A 15,967-nucleotide genomic window follows, 5' to 3' on the forward strand; every position below is an offset into this window, starting at 1 on the left:
TTCCCAGACTTCACCCCGTGGCCAGAGGGTGGCGATGTAAAACCTCCACCCACCTAGCAAAGACCCCACCCAACCCAAACTGCTATAAGACATAAAAGAGATATGGCCATTCCATCCAATCAAATGTTTTTTCTGCATCTAAGGAAATCACCAACCCCTGGATCGATCATTGCTGACATGCTTGGACCATATTCAGCAGCCTTCTAATGTTATTAGAATGGCCCCTTATAAAACCTGTCTGATCCTCTTTGACAATATAGGGCAACACCTTTTCCAATCTCAGCGCCAGGATCTTACACAGATTCTTGAAATCTGAATTTAATAGAGAGATGGGCCTGTAAGAGGCACAATCATCAGGAACATTTCCCTTCTTAAGAATGAGGGAAATATTAGCTTCTCTCAAAGATGGTGGTAAGCATTCAGGCATATAGGAGGGATTGTACATTTCCAGCAACAGCCCTGACAGAGTCCCTATAAACTCCTTGTAAAAAACACCCGGGGGACCATCAGGGCCAGACGCTTTCCCACTCTGCAGTTGCCTAGCTGCCTCCAGTAATTCCTGAACTGTCAAGGGGATTCAGGAGGGAAGCCTGTTCCAGGGTTACCCCTGGGAGTCTGAGGCTCTTAAAAAAAGGCTTCCATCTTGGCCCTCCTATCCTTGTAACCTTCAGACTAATACAATTCAGAGTAAAAACTCCGAAAATCCTCATTAATCCTTTTGGCGTCATATGTAAGGACCCTGGTGCTGCCTCTAATTGCAGTAATGGATTAGGGAGCACGCTTTTTCCGAGTCAGATACACTAAATACTTCCCTGGCCTATCCTCATACTTTGTCTAGCGGCCTTTGTCTAGCAAAAGCAAGTTCTTTCTTTGCAGTTTGTGTAAGTATTGAATTCAAAGTGGCCTGAAGAGCCGTGATCCGCTGTAACTTGATCACTGAAGGCCTTGCAAAATGTGCCGCCTCTGCGGCTTTCAGCTGCGTCTCAAGTAGATGCTCCCCCTTCAGTCGTTGGTTACAGAGGAGGAAGTGCTGGCTGTCTTGAAACGGTTATAGGTGGATAAATGCCCAGGACCGATCAGGTGTACCCGAGAACTCTGTGGGAAGCTAGAGAAGTGATTGCTGGGCCTCTTGCTGAGATATTTGTATCATTGATAGTCACAGGTGAGGTGCCGGAAGACTGGAGGTTGGCAAATGTGGCATTGCTGTTTAAAAAGGGCGGTAAAGACAAGTCAGGAAACTATAGACCAGTGAGCCTGACGTCGGTGGTGGGCAAGTTGTTGGAGGGAATCCTGACGGACAGGATGTACGTGTATTTGAAAAGGCAAGGACTGACTAGGGATAGTCAACATGGCTTTGTGCATGGGAAATCATATCTCACAAACTTGATTGAGTTTTTTGAAGAAGTAACAAAGAACAAATGAGGGCAGAGCAGTAGATGTGATCTGTATGGAGTTCAGTGAGGCGTTCGAAAAGGTTCCCCATGGGAGACTGATTAGCAAGGTTAGATCTCATGGAATACAAGGAGAACTAACCATTTGGATACAGAACTGACTCAAAGGTAGAAGACAGAGGGGGGTAGTGGAGGGTTGATTTTCAGACTGGAGGCCTGTGACCAGTGGAGTGCCACAAGGATTGGTGTTGGGTCCTCTACTTTTTGTCATTTACATAAATGATTTGGATGCAAGCATAAGAGGTATAGTTAGTAAGTTTGCAGATGACACCAAAATTGGAGGTGTAGTGGACAGTGAAGAGGGTTACCTCAGATTACAACAGGATCTTGACTAGATGGGCCAATGGGCTGAGAAGTGGCAGATGGAGTTTAATTCAGATAAATGTGAAGTGCTGCATTTTGGGAAAGCAAATCTTAGCAGGACTTATACACTTAATGGTAAGGTCCGAGAGAGTGTTGCTGAACAAAGAGACCTTGGAGTACAGGTTCATAGCTCCTTGAAAGTGGAGTCGCAGGTAGATAGGATAGTGAAGAAGGCGTTTGGTATGCTTTCCTTTATTGGTCAGAGTATTGAGTACAGAAGTTGGGAGGTCATGTTGTGGCTGTACAGGACATTGGTTAGGCCACTGTTGGAATATTGCTTGCACTTCTGGTCTCCTTCCTATCGGAAAGATGTTGTGAAACTTGAAAGGGTTCAGAAAAGATTTACAAGGGTGTTCCCAGGGTTGGAGGATCTGAGCTACAGGGAGAGGCTGAACAGGCTGGGGCTGTTTTCCCTGGAGTTTCAGAGGCTGACGGGTGACCTTATGGAGGTTTACAAAATTATGAGGGGCATGGATAGGATAAATAGACAAAGTCTTTTCCCTGGGGTCGGGGAGTCCAGAACTAGAGGGCATAGGTTTAGGGTGAGAGGGGAAAGATATAAAAGAGACCTAAGCGTGGTACATGTATGGAATGAGCTGCCAGAGGAAGTGGTGGAGGCTGGTAAAATTGCAACATTTAAGAGGCATTTGGGTGGGTATATGAATAGGAAGGGTTTGGAGGGATATGGGCCGGGTGCTGGCAGGTGGACTAGATTGTTTTGGGATATCTGGTCGGCATGGACGGGTTGGACCGAAGGGTCTGTTTCCATGCTGTACATCTCTATGACTCTGTGACTCTTGCCGAATAGGAAATAACTAATCCCCTAGCAAAGCAATCTCCCATATCATAGACAGACAACTAGCCATGCCTGAATTAATAGTCAAAAGCTCCTGAAACTCCCTCAAAAAGTATTCCACACATTTTGAATCCTTAAGGAGAAATGGATCCAGACACCAGTGCCGCAACCTATCCCTTCACTCTTGTCCTGAACGTCCAAATATACTGCTGCGTGATCAGAGATAGCTATGTTCCCAATTTTACAAGCCATAATCAAAGCCAAAAGGGTCAAGGGAACCAAAAAAAAATCAATCCTCGTGTGACATTTATGTGGGTTTGAAACAAAGGTGAAGTCCCTGCCTGTAGGGTGAATATATCTCCAAATATCCACCAGCCCTAACTCCACGCATAAGTCAGCCATCTGCTTGGCTTACAAAAAAATAGTTGGGGGCCCACTAGGATCCTGTCCACTGTTGGATTCAAAAGACAATTAAAATCCCCCCTATAATAATGTGCTGTGCTGCAAAGGCATTCAACTTAGAAAACGTACTGACCAAAAATTTGAGGGGATGTGCCGGAGGACAGTAGACATTTAAAATGCCATATTCCTCCCATGTATCAGGGCCTGAAGTATCACAAACCACCCTTGCTCATCTTTCACCTGCTCTAATAATGTGTACAGAAGATTCTTCTGGATAAGTACAGCCACTCCCCTACTTTTAGTAGTAAAGGATGAAAAGAATACCAGATCATAGCCCTCCTGTTGTAACTTGATGTATGTCCCATCGTCAAGATGGGTTTCCTGCAACAGAGTCATTTCAATACTTTCCCTCTTAAGGCTAGAAAGCACTTTTTTTCCTTTTAACAGGCAAATTACTTCCCTTGATGTTCCAGGTGCACCATTTAACAAGACACTTAGCCATATCCCCTTTCTGAGACCCTTGAACCCCTCTGAGGGAGAACCCTGCTTGCAATGCACCGAGCACAAGTAAATGAAGACTCATAGAATCGCAGAATTGTGTATACAAAAACTACTCTAATCATAATGACAAATAACGATTGCTACCAAAAAACTACAAGGAAAACCAACTATAAAACCTTGAATGGGAGACTCTCCCACCTGCCCATCGGGGGCACTCACCCTACCCATTCCGCCCTGCGCAGCTCCTTCAGGCCCAGACTGTGCCCCAACCTTAGGCAAAATAAAAGTAAATAAACAAGGAGATGATCCTTATGTCAACAAAAGAAGACAAAGTCAGGAAAAGCACTCCACCCATTCACGGCTCCATGTCACCCCTATTTGTGACTAAAAGAGAAAAAGAACAAAAAAAAGGGTAAACAACAAATGGCACCTACAAAATTTCCCATGATAAAATCCAGTTATAAAAACTTCATAGGAACAACATATTCCAAGACTTTTGTTTTTTTAAAAAAGATACTATTAGGGAAAGAGAAAAAAAGGCAAAAGGGAAAACACAGGGAAAGAGGGAAAAGAGGACAAACATTAACCATATTCTTCAGACCAGTCTTCAGACTATTTTAAAGTGTCTACAAAGTTCTTACCTTTATCTGCCGAGTGAAATGTATAAACTGAGTCCTCAAGGCTGAAACGGAGCACTGGAGTATTGGATGCTCAGGTTCCTCAGCCTTTTTTTTTAATAAGTATTTTTATTGAAAAGCTTTTTTAAATCTTTGCTCAGCATCTTTTTAACTTAATCGAAGGACTTCGTCTTCCAAATTACAGCAGCTGAAAAATCCTGGAGAAACATGATTTTTGACCCCTTGTGCAACATTGCCCGTGGATCTTTCCCCAGTAATCTGGAGGCTTTTATCACTTCGCACTCGGACCGGGCGAAGGTGCTATACCAGCCCAGACCTGCGCACCACCACCCAATAGGTCCTTACAATGTGCAGCTGTCCAGATTCAATTTGAATGCTGAGGAACCGTGGCAGCCAGTTGCCTACCTTCCTCACCCTCCAGGAGCCTGACAATCCAAAGATTTGTCCTCTGATCTCAATTTTCGAGGTCGTCGACCTGGTCTCGCAAGGCCCGCACTTCCTGCTCCAGCACCTGGATCCATCCAGACGAGGAGTCAATCGCCGCTTCCGAAGCCATGGTTCAACCCTCCACCTTCTTCATCCGCTCCCAGAGATCCTGGAGCTCCCCTTCATGTTTCTGCAGTATGGACGCAATGGGTTGCACCTGGGCACATATCTCCTCGAATGCAGCCTCAAACTTGGTGGAATGTCTTGCCATCGCCGCTGTCAATTCCTGTGAGTCCATGAGGTCCCCTGGGGTTTCGGAGAGGCTGCTACTGTGCCCTCCTTGCTGCTGTTTGCTCGCTCCTTTTCCTTTTGGTATCCTTCCCACTCCAAATTGTCAATGAAAATGTGTTCTTCAAGTTTTTAAATTAACAATTCCTCCATATAAGTTGGTCAGAGATGGTAAAAAAAAACACCAATATGCCTTGGCTGTTAGGCAGAGCTGTCCACAGCAGTTCTACTGAATCGCCGCCATTTTGCCGAGTCCCTCAAATCGTTCCCTTTTTAACGTTACTACAGCCAGTGCATTCCTCATCATAACGTGATTTGGAGACGCCAGTGTTGGACTGGGGCGTACAAAGTTAAAAATCACACAACACCAGGTTATAGTCCAACAGGTTTAATTGGAAGTACTAGCTGAAGGAGCAGTGCTCCGAAAGCTAGTGGTTCCAATTAAACCTGTTGGACTATAACCTGGTGTTGTGTGATTTTTAACTTTGTACATTTCATAACATTTCTCCATGTAAAAAAATTCTCATCTTACCTGTTTTTTTGCCAGTTATCTTCAATCTATGCATTTTATTACAGATCTCACTCCCCACCCCACCCCCACTAGTGTAATTAGTTTCTCCTTTATTACTCTGTTGAAATCCTTCTTAATTTGGAACAATTCAACTCAATATTATTGGCAGAAGCTATGGGATGAGTCACTTCACTGAGCTTTCTTGGCTGGAAAATGTTGCATGATAATGAGATAATGGGATATTTTAAAAAAAACTAGAATGTATGTAATGACAGTAAATCCAAGACAATTTTAAGTGACTGATACCTGAAGGTAGGTTGATTTTGGAAATCATATACAAGATAGTAATTTTCTTTTGTGAAACTAGAATCTAGATTAATCTCACCACACAATTACTTCACTTTAATCAATAACAAAATAACTCCTACTTAAAGTGAAATAATTGAATTTCTGTAGCACCTTTCACAATTTCAGAATGTTCAAATAACCTTTAAAGTCAATGATGTACTGTTGAAGTGTAGATGTGGAGATGCCGGTGTTGGTGTGGGGTAGACAAAGTTAAAAATCACACGATGCCAGGTTAATGTCCAACAGGTTTATTTGAAAGTATTGATTTTTAACTTTGTTGAAATATACTCCCTGTTAAAACCGAGGAGACATGGCAGTACACAGCAAGTTTCCACAATCACCACTGTTACAATAATCATATAATTTATTTAGTTCTAAAAATATACATGCTGTCAAAGTTTTTCATTTTGCACCAGGTCAGACACAAGAATGGTAAAAACAAGGACTGCAGATGCTGGAAACCAGATTCTGGATTGGTGGTGCTGGAAAAGCAAAGCACAGACATGTATTCCTGATGAAGGGCTTTTGCCCAAAACGTCGATTTTACTGCTCCTCGGATGCTGCCTGAACTGCTGTGCTTTTCCAAGCACAAGAATGCCAAGTTTCAAAGAGACCAACAAATTATACTGCATGAAAAGAAATATAACCAAACAGCACACTTTTTTTGAATTTAACAGAAGCACAGGGGACTTTGGTTCCCTGGTACACTCTCCTTGGCAATGCCTCAGTCAATTAGAGCTGAAAATGTGTTGCTGGAAAAGCGCAGCAGGTCAGGCAGCATCCAGGGAACAGGAGAATCGACGTTTCGGGCATAAGCCCTTCTTCAGGAAGGGCTCAGTCAATTAGAGTCAACTTGCCAATCGATCTGTATACTTTTTGCATGCAGTGCAGAAGTAGGAAAAGGGGAAAGGGGGATGCTCAAAAGGGAAGGCTTACGATAGGATGGATGACAGGAGAAATTAATTGACAAGATGTTGGAATAAGCTAAAGTGGAATGGTAACAAGACAAGAATCATTCACAACAACTGCAATGTGAAAAATATGGGAGCAGTAATTATGATCTGTTGTTGTTGAACACAATGATGAGTAGAAAGAGTTTAAAGATTGTGTTCTTGATAGAGAAGGTGTTATCCTTTGAGCTTCATTGGAAGAGCTTGGGAGTCTGAGGGCAGAAATGTCAGTGTGGGAAACTTAAAATGACAGGCAACTGTGAGTGTGGGGATGTGTTTGCAAACTGAGAGAATAGATTGCTTCCCTCCAATGTAATAGATGGCAAATCCAACTATAGATCTGAAAGAAGACAGGATCATTTACTCGGGGAAAAACATCTACGTGTTGACAAAAACATCATCACACAGTCTGGTAATGGATGTTTTTTCAAAGATTTCTGCATATCATCTTTTCCATGAAATGGAGGTATAAACAACTTTCAAAATGACTTAACACTCTGCAACTCCAAATCTTAAAATGAAACCCGACTGTAATGCAAACAAGTAGAATTTAAATAAATTGTAATGATAAGAAGCTGCCAATGTGTTTCTTTTGGTTGGATATATTATGAAATCTCAGAACCCACTGCTTCCAGTCTGCACGTACTGTGCTTTTTTTTATCCTGGCTATCTGCCTGGGCAATGCTCAATGCAAGAAATTGCATTTTTTAAAATTTAAAGGAACAGTGCGCTTAGTATAACAAACTCAAATTACAGAATGACAGAAGAAATGTACTCTTAACAATATTGGTTGATTTAGAAATTATTCTTTTGCATGGGAAAGAAATGGGAAGGTGGTGTAATTGTGGTAATGTCACTGGACTCATAATCCAGAAGACCAGGTTAATGTTCTGGGACCATGAATTTGATTCTCAACATGGCAGAAGGTGAAATTTGATTTCAATAAAATTTAGCGTAAAGAGCTGGCCTAATGGTGATGTAACCATGATTAATTGTCGATCAATTGTCAACGATGATCAAAAACTGGCCTTGAGGTTATGAAATTTGCTGTCCTGACCTTGGTCTGGCCTTTGTGTGACTCCAGACTCACAGCAATGTGGCCGATTCTGAACTACCTTCTAGCCGGTCAAGGCGGCCAATAAATGCTGCCAAACCAGCAAAGCCCGTGTCCTACAAATTAATGAAAAGAAAACAACCCACAATTGAACCACTTAGACTAAAAAGGTGACCGTTTTGATCCTGGTTTTATTTTTTCTTTCTTGACCTTAAACAAAAAACTGAAAAAGCCCAACAATTAGCATTAGTATTCATGGTTAATCAGGATGGGAGGGGGAAGGGGGCGAGGTGATTGGAGATGTTGAGAAATAAACCAAAGTTATTCAGAATTAACTGTTGTTAGGTGTGGTGTGTACTTACAGGCATGCTTACAGTCATAGAGCACAGAAACAGGCCCTTTGGCCGAATTTGCCCATGCCAACTAGGTTTACACTGAACTAGTCTCTTTGCCTGCATTTGGCCTCTATCCTTCTAAACCTTTCCTATCCATACACCTGGGAGAGGACTGCAGATGCTGGAGTACCAGAGTTGAAAAATGTGGAAAAACACAGCAGGCCAGGCAGCATCTGAGGAGCAGGAGAATCGACGTTTCGGGAATAAGCCTGAAGAAAGGCTTATTTTTTCAACTTTATCCATATACTGTCTGAATGTCTTTTAAACGTTTTAATTGTACCTGTCTCTATCACGTCCTCTGGTTTGTTGATGGTTAATAACTGATTGCAGCATAAAGACTGATCAGCATTAAATAGATAAACTCTAGGGTTCCAAATTCCAGTTGACATTTTCCTGGAGGTTATATCGCATAGAACTCCTGCTGCCTGTTCTCCTGTCATTGGTCCATCTCTATGTCAAATTACTTTCCCACAGCCAATTGAAGAGTGAGCAGGTTCTTCATTTTCTGTTAGTCAAACAGACAACAGACATTTTCCAAATATGCAATATTTTTAATATGGAAGTGTTGAAAAGATGGAAAACGTACCCAAATGGTTTAGGTTTTAATGATTTTTCTTCTGGATTACAAGCAGTAGTATTCAGGAAATTAATTTGGAAATACTGTAAGTCAAAGCACCTCAATTACGCATCTATTTTAAACTGCAATTAAGATTTCTGCCTCTATGGTCCTTTCAGGCAGTAACTTCCTGATCTGCATCATTCTCTGGATAATAAAGAAAAACAACTCCCCTCCAATCTTTTCACTAATTACTATAAATCCATGCCCCTGTTTATTGATTTCCTTGCAAATGCAAGTAAATCTTTCCTATCAACACTATCCAAGACCTCACAATTTTTCACACCTCAATTAAATCTCCCCTGAGTCCCCACTGTTCCAAAGAAAACTCCATCCTCACTAATCTTTCTTCATAGCTAAAATTTGTCAATATGTCAATCCCTGCAATGCCCCACCTTCCTGCATCAAAGGTAAAGTGGGCAGGTGCTTTTTCACTTTACTGAAGGATTAGATTAGATTACATTACAGCGTGGAAACAGGCCCTCCGGCCCAACAAGTCCACACCGACCCGCCGAAGCGCAACCCACCCATGCCCCTACATTTACCCCTTACCTAACACTATGGGCAATTTAGCATGGCCAATTCACCTGACCTGCACATCTTTGGACTGTGGGAGGAAACCGAAGCACCCGGAGGAAACCCACGCAGACACAGGGAGAACATGCAAACTCCACACAGTCAGTCGCCTGAAGCGGGAATTGAACCCGGGTCTCAGGCGCTGTGAGGCAGCAGTGCTAACCACTGTGCCACCGTGCCGCCCACGCTTCATTGTTCCTTCAAATGTTAATTGTTCCACCAACAAAGCTTTTACAACAATTTTAAATGAAAGTCATAAAACCATTGAATATTCCAGCACAGGAGGAAGCCATTTGTCCAATCACGTCCATCTAGCACTGGCTTGAGAAGGCTGCCCTTAACTAGAAGCAAAAGAATCTGGAGAAGCATCAGATGAAAATGAATCAGATCAAAGTGAAAGCAATGTAGAACACCAGCTAACCTGGAGAAGGAGAGGAGGCTGCTGCCTTGCCAGAGTTTAAACTCACACCAAATTGAAATGTTTGATTTCATGAATAAAAAGGTAACTTCGTTGCACTTCGATAATTGATCAACAATTTATACAGCAAGCTCCACACCTGCCATTTTAAAACTTGGCAAAATGCATTTTCCTCCAGCTTACCCAACATCTCATCTTCGATTCTGCATAAATCTCAACAGAGTAGCGTTGGGACTGGATGTCATCTCATCCAACCCTATTTGCCAACTTCAAACAATACTGGATATGAAGCCTTGAGAATTGAAGTATGGTGATTTACAGTCTGCAACAAGCCAAACAGTAGTATGTATTAGTGACTTTATTGTGGTATTCGTGGGATGGTAATTTACTGATCCATGGGTTTATCACATAGTTTCCAGATAGTCATCAATGCAGACATCAGTTAGATTTATCTCAGACTGTTATCTGCATCTGTTTGCAGAATTTGATTACTAAAGGATCTAATTTCCCTTGCTGGCTGGTGTCATTAGTGAATTCATTGGCAACACAGGCTGTCATTGCACAACCCAAAACTAAGGAGTAGATTAAGAGCTTTGGGTTGGCTTGGTTCAGGTCTGTGCTGAAGATACATTGAAAACTGAATCAGAATATCATAACATGCAAAGAAGCCTTTTGGAGGGCATGCTTTCGTGATAGAAAGCAGCACACCACTGATCAAAACTGACCTTAGGTAGGGCCACATTAGGAAAGCCCCGCATTTGGGAGGAAAATGTTTTCCAGAGGTTCTGCATTTTTGCCTCAACCCCCTTCCTCCTTGTCATTACTTTACTGGAATTTCACATTTGGACTTCAGGCAAAAGAAAGGTTAGTGCAAGTTGAACTCCTCTTAATATAGATACATGTAACAATTGTAACTATTATACAGGCATTGTAGCCAATACATATACGTCAGGGATACTTACAAAAAAAAGGAAAAAGAAAATTAACCTCCCACAGTCTACATTGATATGATCGGTCTCTCAGGGGTATGGCGACTCCTAGAAGACTATCTCCTCATCTGAGGAATCTTTTCTAGTGCAATCTCATGTTATGAGGGGCAAAGATAAGGTGAAAAGCCAAGTTTTTTTTCCCCTAGGGTGTGGGAATCCAAAACTAGAGGGCATTAGGTTTAATGATTTAAAAAGATTTAAAAAGGAACTCTTTCACGCAGAGGGTGGTGCATACATGGAATGAGCTGCTGAAGGAAGTGGTGAAGGCCGGTACAATTACAACATTTAAAAGGCTGGGTATATGAATAAGAAGGGTTTAGTGGGATATGTGCAATATGATGGCAAATGGGTCTAGATCAGGTTGGGATGTCTGGTCAGTGTGAACAAGTGTGTGAACGAGTAGACCAAAGGGTCTGTTTCCATGCCATATGACTCTATGACAAATGTTTTGGTGTGCAAATAATCATGCAATGCCTCTCTGAGAACGTCAATGGAATCTGCCCTGAGCATACTCTGGGGCAGCGCAAAGCAAGCAGTAAACAACCCAGAGTCTTGTCTTTCTTTTATGCTGGTTGCCAACAGGACTCTGCTGCAGACTAGCCTTCTATGGCTAGTGACTGGCAACGCTCCAAACAACTTTGCACCCAGAGGCACGCGTTCTTGCGCACGCTGGAGGGGGCGTGACCGACCGTCATGACGTCACGCGCATGCGCGGCGGGCTGTGTGTTGCTGGGTGCATGCGCATTGGTGTCGGGAGCGATGAGCGGCCGGCTGGCTGAATGAAGCAGTTCGGTCAGTGAACTGAGGATAAGCAGCTGGTTCTTCGGACCTCAAAAGGTAACGGTCACCTCTAATTGATGGCGACGTGGTGGGCTTGGCTTGTCCAGAAATGTTCAGTTGTTGTGAACGGGTTCGAGCGGCAGCGCGAGAAACTCCTGCACTTAAGGATAGCGACGCAGGCAGAGCTGGGGAAAAGTCTGGTCTCTTGTGGAATGAGAGCAATGCAGGCAGAGCTGGGGGGAAAGGTCCAGTAACTTGTGGAATGAGAGCAATGCAGGCAGAGCTGGGGGGAAAGGTCCAGTAACTTGTGGAATGAGAGCAATGCAGGCAGAGCTGGGGGGAAAGGTCCAGTAACTTGTGGAATGAGTGTAATGCAGGCAGGCTGGGGGGAAAGGTCCAGTAACTTGTGGAATGAGAGCAATGCAGAGGCAGGCTGGGGAGAAATGTCCAGTAACCTGTGGAATGAGAGCAATGCAGAGGCAGGCTGGGGAGAAATGTCCAGTAACCTGTGGAATGAGAGCAATGCAGAGGCAGGCTGGGGAGAAATGTCCAGTAACCTGTGGAATGAGAGCAATGCAGAGGCAGGCTGGGGAGAAATGTCCAGTAACCTGTGGAATGAGAGCAATGCAGTCAGAGCTGGGGGGAAAGGTCCAGTCACCTGTGGAATGAGATCAGTGCAGGCAGAGCTGGGGGAAAAAGTCCAGTATCTCTGCAATGATAACAATGCAGTCACTGCTGGGTATACGTTTGGTATCCTGTGCAATGACAGCAATGCAGGCAGCGCTCGGGAAAAGTCCAATGGCAATATTGCAGGAAGGGCTAGGGGAAAGTCCGGTGTTCTATCTAATGACAGCATCAGAGGCAGGAGCTGGGGAGGCTGAGGGACCACAGGTTAAAGGTCAGGACAAACTACTGTAACAGAATAGGCTCTATTTGCCTATAATCAGGCAGGACTTGGAGAAAGTGCCAATGTGTCATAGCTGGTTTGTTAGGAGTTATGGATAGTGCTAGTTGTGAATGCTATCTGTAAGGGAAAGTTGGCCAGAAATATCTCATTCATTAGTTTGATGCTCCCACATTTAGATTGTGCAAAAAACATTCAATTCTCTGTTAGATGTAAAAGTGTCAAGCAATGTGGCATGCTTCCATCTTATTAATAATTCCTTCTGGGTATAATCTTTTGCTGCTTGAGGATGCAGTGCTAAATTTATATTACATTTATCATAACAGTTAATTCATGTGAAAGGCAAGCATGTTGCCAAACCTTTTTTGTCTTGCACTCTTCAGGAGTGCAAGAATTGCAAATTTCAAACAATCAAAATTTTTAACATCTCAAAATAAAAAAGGAGAAAAGTGTATTGGTTAGTTTACATTTTGACTCTGGTGCGGTTCTTGCCATAACAAAAGCAACAGAGAGCAACATGCTCCCCCTACCTACTGCTTAAACAAAAATAGCACAAAGTCTTTTGTAGAGGAAATGTCCCTGCATATCAATATGTGTCACAAGTGTAAATGAGCCACACTGAGTTTGACTTCTCTTAAGTTGGTTAGTTTAGCTGTTGGCTATATATTAAAGTAGTAAATTGGCACTCACTAAGATTGCTGGCTAAACTCTTGACACCCACTAAAGTGTTGAAAATGTGTTGCTGGAAAAGCGCAGCAGGTCAGGCAGCATCCAGGGAACAGGAAAATCGACGTTTCGGGCATAAGCCCTTCTTCAGGAAGCCCTTCTTTTGATTCCTGAAGAAGGGTTTATGCCCGAAACGTCAATTCTCATGTTCCCTGGATGCTGCCTGACCTGCTGCGCTTTTCCAGCAACACATTTTCAGCTCTGATCTCCAGCATCTGCAGACCTCACTTTCTACCCACAAAAGTGTACTAACTATCAGCTTATAAATCAGTTAAGGATTCAGAGTACAGCAATAAAATTGTCAGGTTTCAGTTGTAATGTATGCATTGCTCTGTTCTGGTACTTAGTCTTCCTACAACTTTCAGAACAAATTTTATTCATTGAGTGGGAATAAGTTTCCAACTTGTCTTATTGCCATTGTTGTTGTGACAGCTTTGTTTAGTTTTAATATGTATAATAAATGTGTTTATCAAGCATTAATTTGCCATTTACCATAGTGGAAAAATACCTGTTATAACTTTGTTCAGAGTGAGGTACCATAGCGTATTTAATTCGAGTTGATCATTTGGTGTGTTGACACTTGTGCTAGGAAAAAGCGTAAGCAATTGATGAAATCTTCAGTGTGTATATTATGTAGAAAGCATAGGAATATGTTTGGAATCAACCCACCATTGAGTTGAGATGAAAGTAAAATTGCATTTCTTTTGCTTTGTTTTACCTCCTTTCAGTGCATATATCTTTGTTTTCAATTTCTTAAATTTACAATAATATCAGTTGCTAAATTCTCGCTTCATATTCTAGAGCTATATACAATAGAATCCATATTTTGTTACACCAATAGATTTTACAGCAGCATTTGCAGAATATTTTTTAATGGGTTAAGAATTGCATGCTGCAAATTTGTAACAATATACCTCATAAAAAATGTTTGAAGAGTGTTTTAGATTGCGATGGATGTGTGTATTGTTCTTATTGATTTGCAGGGTATGGGGATTGGACTGGAGGCCAAATTTTGCCCATTGCTAATTACTCTTGAAGTTAGTGGTGAACTGCCTTGTTGAACTGTTGCTGTACACTTATTATATTTTGCTGCAGGTTGGAAAGCTAAATAGCTTATTAGATTTTTTCAGATGGCAGTTGATGGTCTGGAGTCAGAGTCCAGACTGATAAGGATAGCAGATTTCCTTCCCTAAAGGGCATTTGTGGACTGGATAAGATGTTAATTTAAAGGCAACCCAGTAGTGTCATGGTCACTGTTACCGATGTTTTTTTAATTTTAAGTTTATATCGCTGTCTGAATTTAAATCCTGCAGCTGCTCTGGTGGGATTTGAACTTATTTTTGGAACGTTAGTTATTCTTTCTTCACTTTACTTCTGAAAACATGCAGTGTTGGTATGGTATGAGTTTGAGGTCTGTTTCGCACAATGGTGGTACAATGGTTCTGTTTTTCATAAAGCATGCTAGTGAATGAATTTCTTTAAAAAGTATTTACTAGTACATTCTCATCTCTGAGTGTGAGGTGTGTCAAAATCTTACTTTTTAGCACATTATGGAAGATCAGTTTCCAAGTATTACTGATGGAGTGCTGCAAATGTCATCCTCCACCTGAATTACATTTCAGTTGAAGGAGAATACCTGCAGCATGGTGTCACTCCTTCAGTAATTAATTGCAAAAGATCCCATGACCTTCTTTGAAAAAGAGCCCGCTCTCATTGTATCCTTACATACAGATAAGGAAGGACACCACTTCGACTGGGACAACACATCCATCTTAGGACAAGCTAAACAGAGACATGTACGAGAATTCCTAGAAGCATGGCATTCCAACTGGAACTCTATCAACAAACACACCACCTACCCCATCTACCACCCACCTCCCCAAGGGAGGAAAAACAGGAAATGACATCACAACAGGAAATGACAGCACTAACCCAAAGAAACCCAAACATATAAACAGAAAGCAGGAATCATGTACTGTGCTTCGCTTGAAGCCCACTAAAGATGTTACCCAGTAGGGTGATGAAACGTCTGGAAATGGAACCTTCCAGCTCAGCGAACAAACCTACATCCAGAACCTCAACCTGAGCTACAAATCTTCTCAAAACTCTGGTCATCTCAATGAATAACATTGTGAGTCATAATCCTGGCACTTGAGAGCACCTTCATATAGACATCAGGTCAAGAAAGAGACTCGTGCCCTTCTCAAGGCAACTTGGAATGATTAATGAATGTTGGCCTTGCCTGCACCTCCCGAGTCCTTTGATTCATTTTTAAATAAGAACATAAAATGATAAGTTTCATTTGCTGTTGATAATTTCTGGTAGCATGTTGGCTTCCTTACTTAATTTTGCCTTGGAGTCGTCATTTAACTATGTCATTGGTTGCAAGATGCTGTGGAATATTTAGGTGATAAGTCACATTATCAATGGAAGCTGTTTCATATGATTAAGTTAACAAATGTAGAACATGGTTTGAAAGACACTGGAAGTGTGTTATGTCTGACGCTAGGCAGATATCAGTGTGACCTTGCAGATTTTATCTGCTGTGTTATGAAGTTGGTTTGGTGTTGAAAAATGTGAAAAGTGATCTTTAATATTGTTTTTTTTTCTTATCTTTTCCTCCATTCTTTACTTAGAGGTGGAGAAATTTAGCTGAAGTGTAACTTAGGATATAAAAGTTAGAGCAAATTAAGCAATTGAACCAAGCATCCACAATAAGTGAGTCTTGGCAGATATTTACCCTCAACCAATGCCAAATAAAGATTTATGAAAACTTTATGACATTGTGATTTGAGGAAGCTGAAAATGTGTTGCTGGAAAAGCGCAGCAGGTCAG

The 15,967-nt window shown here is 42.0% G+C and overlaps 1 protein-coding gene across 1 annotated transcript in view; it reads left to right on the top strand.

The window, feature by feature from the left end:
* The first annotated feature begins 11,444 nt into the window (after positions 1-11,444).
* The window catches only part of aco1 (aconitase 1, soluble), a 78,357-nt gene continuing 73,834 nt past the window's right edge, over positions 11,445-15,967 (top strand). Inside the window, exon 1 of the mRNA XM_043716283.2 lies at positions 11,445-11,559. The gene's annotated coding sequence lies outside the window, so the exon portion shown is untranslated. The remainder of the gene's footprint in view (positions 11,560-15,967) is intronic.

Source organism: Chiloscyllium plagiosum, unplaced genomic scaffold, assembly GCF_037043375.1.
Source record: "Chiloscyllium plagiosum isolate Xiang-an unplaced genomic scaffold, Cpla_swu_hap1 HiC_scaffold_2, whole genome shotgun sequence".
NCBI lineage: Eukaryota > Metazoa > Chordata > Chondrichthyes > Orectolobiformes > Hemiscylliidae > Chiloscyllium > Chiloscyllium plagiosum.